This window comes from Amblyomma americanum, chromosome 4 (genome assembly GCF_052857255.1).
Source record: "Amblyomma americanum isolate KBUSLIRL-KWMA chromosome 4, ASM5285725v1, whole genome shotgun sequence".
In the NCBI taxonomy this organism is placed as follows: Eukaryota; Metazoa; Arthropoda; class Arachnida; order Ixodida; family Ixodidae; genus Amblyomma; species Amblyomma americanum.
The window spans coordinates 81818093-81826068 of NC_135500.1; positions in this window are offsets into that span (position 1 = coordinate 81818093).

The window sequence follows — 7976 nt, forward strand, 5'->3', positions numbered from 1 at the left end:
GGAAGGGAGCGCGAGCACAACAATACGCCTCAGCGACCTTCAACACCTTCTCGAACAAATTTCTTTGGATATACCGAATAAGTTTGCGTTGTATTTTTCGCTTAAAAAAAACAATAGCATGCCAAATTCGACTTTCGAAAGGGACAGTATGTTTGGCATGAGTGCCGCAAATAGCTGCCTATCCAGGAGGAGTTACACTAATTCAAAGGCGATAATTAAGAAGGAGCAGAAGCGTGGGGCGTGGTGAGACGGTATGCCTTTGGATTAAGTACCGTATTTACTCGAATGTTTACGGCTTGCGTTTATGGTGATTTCTCATCCACGTAGAGATGGATGAGGAGGGTGGGGTGGGGGTGAGGGGGTAAAGGTTTACTCGAACTCCATTTCGTCATAGTTCTTTTTGCACTTCGCTCCTACCCCATGCTTCCACTGTGACTGGAAACGTGTACTCAGACAGGGGGACGGTAAGAACCGAACAGAATGGAACGAAAAAATAGTGTCAAAGTGGCCTCGCTCTCATTACTTGCCCCGTATCACCGTTTATACGAACAAAGAGATAGAGGAAAGGCGTGATTGCTCCGAGAAAACATTGCGCTGGGCAGACGATCTCTTATTGCTCTCGCTTTCCGCCAGTAAAAACGGTTAAAAATCCATGTTCACATCTAAACACGCGGTGATTAAAATTTAAGAGCACGGAAAAAACGGCAGACGGCGGCAGCGTCAGCAGATAAAACTCATGCGGCAACGAGAACGTTTCTAGCTTGTATTGCATGCAAGCCGCATGTCAATCGCTGACAGTTGATGTAGAGCGCAAAAAATTGCGCCTCCAGTTCTATAATTCCCACGTACACGTCTCAAAACCCGATGTTAGCAATCTTAAATTATCTCCGAGCGCGCGTCCACCGTTCACCGCTCCGCATTCACGCCAGCCGTTTTCACGCGCCAGGCGGCGATTTATTCTTTGCCTCTCGTTGAGTCATTTTGCACCATCGAGAGCCGGAATATTAGAGAGTTATGGCATACAGTTAGCATAGTTATAGCATCCGCGATGTGCTACGATGGCCGCTTCCGCGGGGCACCACTGCGCACTTTAAATGCTTCTTTTTTTTCCTTTTTTTGCTTCCCTTCTATTTAAGTGCCTTATCCGCACTTATATCTTCTTTCTTGCTTAGCAGGCAGCGCAAAAAAACGGACGAGGGACGGAGTAGGGAACACAAAAAGACGTCCACGAGCGCTACTGCCAACTGTTTATTCGTGCTGTAGTACAGGGGATGTATGAGAAGGGAATGGCCAGCGCGAGCGTAGAGAAGGCACAAAGACCGCAAGCGAACAAGTGAATCAAGAAACGAGTATAAAAAGCACACTCAGCTGAATATACATGTACAGACGTGTCACAGACACAACGTTCGTACAACTTTCGTTGCCGATTATGTGCAGAATAACGATCGGATGGATTTAGCCTTTTCCATTGATATACAAGACTTGTTTTATTCTGTTCCACATGCTGAGCTGTTAGCTTCGGTCAGGGAAAGGATTGAAGGCTCGGGGGCTGCGGCCTTCCAGAACTCACCTGGAATCTCGATAGATAATTTTTTTAACATTACTAGAATACTGCTTGAAGGCAACTTTTATCTCTCATGACAACCAGTTTTTTCTGCAGCGTAAAGGCATCTGTATTGGCTCATGTGTAGCTCCGATGTGTGCCTTCTTGCACAGACTTTTCAAGGGGCGCCAGTTTTTAAAGTTTTTAGATATGTTGATGACTTTTTAATTATTTTAAGACCAGGGAACTCTACATTCCTTGACCATATTGTCTCACTTGTTTTAAATACTTTTAATCGACTCGGCCGAATACAAATATGGGCACCAACACGAGGGCAAACCTTTCTGAGGGTGTCCTCAACCTCCACCAAACTGTTCACCGAGCTAAGCGGCATCAGCGCAACTGCGCCAGGCTGCAGGGGTAGGGGAGGCGAGGAGTGAAAGAGAAGAGAAATGCCAGCTAGACGCAGAGAATCGCAGCGCGGGGTTGACCGGGGGGGAATGGATCGTTGGCAACGCCTTCGAGAGAATTTGAGACCAGTGTGTTGTGGAAAGGCGCCATCGGACGTGGTCAGAGGGATGTCTGGTAGCGTAGAGCGGTTGCTGGATGGAAAGAGTAGAAAAAAAAATTATGCAGTGGCCTGGCTCTGATTAAGCCTGGATATACAAGCGAAAAGCTTCAGTTATGCTTGGTTTGACGTCATGGTTATGCTTCATAGCTTAGCTGGTATTGTATACATTGTTTATCTATAGGCGTAAACTTGGTTACTCAATGGCATATGTTTACGAATTATACAGAAGCGACAGTATTAAACTTCTTTATTTATTATTGTTGGACACGTTGTCTTGCAGTTTCTCTACAGCCATAAAGAAAGCCCTGTAATCAGAGTAGTAGCAAGCGGCTGTCTCTATGGTTCGCTGTTGTGCAGCCAACTCCCAAGCGAGTACTTCTGGATCGGACGAATTTAGTTTCTCAGCTTTTCTGCGTAGTCTAGCAGCAGCCGCACTCTCCTTCCATTCCATGTCGAGTGCGCACGCCTATTCTCTGGCAAGCGCATTACATAGCCTCCTTGCGCATGCCCGTGACGCACATGTGCAGTATCGCGCGGCTGCGCCGAAAGGTCAGGCGACGGCTGCGGCAGCGGCGAGGAGCGATCACCTGCGCGGCGCTTGACGTCACTCGTGCTCCGACATACGCCGGCTCGCGTGAAGCGCGGTGTTGACTAGCGTAGTGAAGCTTTTCGTTTCAAAAGCGGTCTGAATGTCCTCCATAGGGAGTAAAGGAAAACCATGGCTGGAGGAGGACAGCGCAAGAAAGTTTTGTGAGGGCTGGGTAGGGCACAGGTGGCGAGGGCGAGGGAGGAAAATATGAACGGGTTTAGAATGAGGGTGTGTCAGAAACCTCGTACCTGCCCTGGCCTCTCCAAGTTTCCCGTCCAGGGCACAGGGGCGACGACTCACGGAAAACAACCAAACGATGACTGCAGCCTAAAGGCAGGCTGCGCGGCCCAGCTGCGCACTTACTAAACACGAAACGGGAGAAGGGGATCGAAAACACAACGGAACTAAGACAAGCGGAGAAAAAGCTCCAACAAGCTGCAAAAGAAAGCACCGAGTTTCCAGGCAGGGCGGTGTTTCTCGACAGGAAGCCAGCTGTAACGGAGAAGCCATGTAAGTTGCGCCGAATGTCCAGCTGCCCATACGGCACCGTGGGAAAGCTTCCCAACCAAACACTCAGAGAATAAGACTCCTGGATCGAAACAAACACAGCGCTTCTGGGAAGGAGAGCGGTGGCTGCGGACAAACTCAAGTGTTTTATGATGCATGCCACGGGCTGCGAGAATCCATCGTTGGACACCAAAAAAGGCACGAGTACGAGTCAACCGCCGCATGAGAAGAAAAAAAAAAGAATAAGATGAAGAGAGGCCACACTTAAACCACGAACTGCTGGTGAAAAACGATTACCGAATGTGGTTGACAAGCGTTCCGCACCCCTCGAGCACTTGCACAAGCTGAGCTGACCCTCCGACGTTCCCCCCCGACGAGCAGCGAGTGGGCCCATGAAATGACCAGGCCATATATGGGGTGCGTTCCAATACCTCCCCGAGTAGACGGCTACTTAATTTCTAGCCGGACAGTCGCCATCTTGGGACGCGTTCCATTTCTCACGAAGCTGTCTGCTTCGCCGAAGTCAACATCGATGCAGGCTAACTTCCTGCCTAAAGATGGCGGAGCTTATGTACTACGCGGATGAGCGCGTCGTGCTCTTCGCGAGCGTCGGACTGTAGCCGGAGTATGAGTAGGCACCGTACTTCAAATGTGAGTCATTCCGTCAAGGTAGTTGGTACGCAAACTAGTGGATAATTAAGCAGTCTTCGTGGACGTGCGATTCCTAGCAGTGTATATATTTGAATCACGCAGGAGAGAATCGTGCGGTTGAGAGCTTTGCTACAGCAGCGGACGCTGTTGGTCTGTTTGCGTGGTCTCTTTATAATCTGACGTTGCCGTGTCTTAGCGCCTTGATTTTATGGATCGCTGTCGTTGGGTTCCTCGCCGGCGTCAAGACGGCTGGCGTAAGGGCATAGAAATGTGTGTGTGTGTGTGTGTGTGTGTGTGTGTGTGTGTGTGTGTGTGTGTGTGTGTGTGTGTGTGTGTGTGTGTGTGTGTGTGTGTGTGTGTGTGTGTGTGTGTGTGTGTGTGTGTGTGTGTGTGTGTGTGTGTGTGTGTGTGTGTGTGTGTGTGTGTGTGTGTGTGTGTGTGTGTGTGTGTGTGTGTGTGTGTGTGTGTGTGTGTGTGTGTGTGTGTGTGTGTGTGTGTGTGTGTGTGTGTGTGTGTGTGTGTGTGTGTGTGTGTGTGTGTGTGTGTGTGTGTGTGTGTGTGTGTGTGTGTGTGTGTGTGTGTGTGTTTTGTTGCTGTATTAGCTGAATCAGCTATTTCGTGCACATTATTTTTATCTCTACAGTCTCGGAACAAACACATCTAATGGTGCCGGCATGTTCCGAATTGATTTTAGTATGTGCAGGATTAAAACTCACTGCTGTCTTTCGGTTTCTCGCCGTCACCGAGTGCTGCGCACGCAGACAGGCACGCATCTGTTTTTCTGTTGCAGTGTAGCCGTATCACCTTTATATTAATTTTGTGTTTTACAGTATTTCGAATTATTTCTTATGTTTACAGGGCCGTCTGGACGAGCACGTTCGAGGAGAATGTACAGATTAGCATATATATTAAAAGAATATTCGCATATCTCTTCAGCGTCGTCTTCGAAGAGCGGCCCCGTCTGCTACAAGTAGACTGACCGCTAGCCGCAGCCACCAGTCCCATTTACGCGCAAAGTTATTGCAGCAAAAAATGTGCAAACTGTTTGAAAACACGTTTTTAATGATCGTTGTTGCTAAGTTTAAGAAAAATTATAGTATAACTGTCCATAAGCTTTAGTTAGATTTTTATGCCGCGAGGCGGCTTGAGCAGTAGAGAAGTTCCAATATATGCACATGTAGACGGCTTTCTAGACGTCCTGCTAGACGTCCTGTCGGACGTCTAAAGAACTGGAACCACCCTCTGTCGCAATTCTTGCAATCCGCAACAGCGCGCGTATTTCCTCTACCCTTTCACATCTTCGTAGACAGGAGCCACCATTGATATTTCCACTGCGGCGTCCTGCGTACACACCGGCGACTTACGAGGCCCGTAATGGCATCGTGTTCCGAGCGCGCCTGTGGCGCCGTCTGGTCTAAACGGAAGAACTGCGCGCTGTAAATGGTCTATGAAGTGAGGTTGCGCTCACATTCTCTACCACAACTATAATCTAGTTCACTATAACCATGACATATATTAAAGTGCAAATACCATAACAGTTGTCGCTGAAGCTCGCGCTATGCAGTGGTAACCATCCTGTCAATTTTTTTTTTTGTAACTAAGTTTACCTTAACAAGGCAGGCCGATAAACGTGCATATTTTTGTTTCATTTAAAATTGCTCTGTCGACTACAGTAGGTCTTTCCTACTCTCGTTCCCGTCTTACGTGAGTAGTTTTTAGTCGTCGCTGTTCTTGCATTTCTAAGTTTGTGTCCTTCAGAGGTTGTCGTTTGTAGGGGTTGTCCCGGCTGTTGCCAGTGATCGGCTACAGCATAAACGTAGACCCTCTGTTATTTACTGGGGTCATTCTTTACTACTGCGAACTTCTGATTCCCAAGCTTAAAATATACACACGGCTCGACACACCCGGGGCACCTGGGAGATGACTGGCCCTGGCCTGGGAGATGCCCTGGCGCTAGCACTTATAGTGGCCATTCCCCTCATTAAGCCACTGCCTGCCTGCCTGCCTGCCTGCCTGCCTGCCTGCCTGCCTGCCTGCCTGCCTGCCTGCCTGCCTGCCTGCCTGCCTGCCTGCCTGCCTGCCTGCCTGCCTGCCTGCCTGCCTGCCTGCCTGCCTGCCTGCCTGCCTGCCTGCCTGCCTGCCTGCCTGCCTGCCTGCCTGCCTGCCTGCCTGCCTGCCTGCCTGCCTGCCTGCCTGCCTGCCTGCCTGCCTGCCTGCCTGCCTGCCTGCCTGCCTGCCTGCCTGCCTGCCTGCCTGCCTGCCTGCCTGCCTGCCTGCCTGCCTGCCTGCCTGCCTGCCTGCCTGCCTGCCTGCCTGCCTGCCTGCCTGCCTGCCTGCCTGCCTGCCTGCCTGCCTGCCTGCCTGCCTGCCTGCCTGCCTGCCTGCCTGCCTGCCTGCCTGCCTGCCTGCCTGCCTGCCTGCCTGCCTGCCTGCCTGCCTGCCTGCCTGCCTGCCTGCCTGCCTGCCTGCCTGCCTGCCTGCCTGCCTGCCTGCCTGCCTGCCTGCCTGCCTGCCTGCCTGCCTGCCTGCCTGCCTGCCTGCCTGCCTGCCTGCCTGCCTGCCTGCCTGCCTGCCTGCCTGCCTGCCTGCCTGCCTGCCTGCCTGCCTGCCTGCCTGCCTGCCTGCCTGCCTGCCTGCCTGCCTGCCTGCCTGCCTGCCTGCCTGCCTGCCTGCCTGCCTGCCTGCCTGCCTGCCTGCCTGCCTGCCTGCCTGCCTGCCTGCCTGCCTGCCTGCCTGCCTGCCTGCCTGCCTGCCTGCCTGCCTGCCTGCCTGCCTGCCTGCCTGCCTGCCTGCCTGCCTGCCTGCCTGCCTGCCTGCCTGCCTGCCTGCCTGCCTGCCTGCCTGCCTGCCTGCCTGCCTGCCTGCCTGCCTGCCTGCCTGCCTGCCTGCCTGCCTGCCTGCCTGCCTGCCTGCCTGCCTGCCTGCCTGCCTGCCTGCCTGCCTGCCTGCCTGCCTGCCTGCCTGCCTGCCTGCCTGCCTGCCTGCCTGCCTGCCTGCCTGCCTGCCTGCCTGCCTGCCTGCCTGCCTGCCTGCCTGCCTGCCTGCCTGCCTGCCTGCCTGCCTGCCTGCCTGCCTGCCTGCCTGCCTGCCTGCCTGCCTGCCTGCCTGCCTGCCTGCCTGCCTGCCTGCCTGCCTGCCTGCCTGCCTGCCTGCCTGCCTGCCTGCCTGCCTGCCTGCCTGCCTGCCTGCCTGCCTGCCTGCCTGCCTGCCTGCCTGCCTGCCTGCCTGCCTGCCTGCCTGCCTGCCTGCCTGCCTGCCTGCCTGCCTGCCTGCCTGCCTGCCTGCCTGCCTGCCTGCCTGCCTGCCTGCCTGCCTGCCTGCCTGCCTGCCTGCCTGCCTGCCCGCCTGCCTGCCCGCCTGCCCGCCCGCCCGCCCGCCCGCCCGCCCGCCCGTCCGTCCGTCCGTCCGTCCGTCCGTCCGTCCGTCCGTCCGACACCGACACCGACACCAAGCACTATATACACCGACACCAAGCACTATATATGTCCAGAGTTTCTCCAAAATACGCGATATTTACAGGAAAGTCTGGAAAGAACTCGGCTACTTACTTGATAACAATGTGCCGTGTAATATTGATGAAATAATCACGCCCGATGAAAAACTTACTGGTTTTGGCTTAGCAACAGCTACAAATGAGTTTTTTGTGAATGTAGCCGATTCTATTGTTGATGAACATGACCATAATACCATATATCAAAACCTCATCACGCCCATACCGAATTCGTTAATGCTTACCCCAACGACGCCTAATGAGGTGACCACGTTAATACATAACATTAAAAACAACGTATCAGCTTGATACGATGACATAAACCATTATGGTATGTTTTTGCGTCCGTATCAGAAGTTCTAGCTCATATCATAAATCTCATGTTCGCAACCGGTGTATTTCCGGATGACCTAAAGGTTGCTAGAGGTTGTCCGATTTACAAAGGTGGCGACAGAAACGAAATTACTAATTACAAACCCATCTTTGTTCTACCTATTTTATCTAAAATATTTGAAGGTGCCATCAACCGCAGGCTGCAAAATTTCTTCGCCAAATATAACATTAAAAATGATTCTCAGTACGGGTTTTTGAAGAACAGGTGTACAGAAAAAGCGCTGCTAACAAT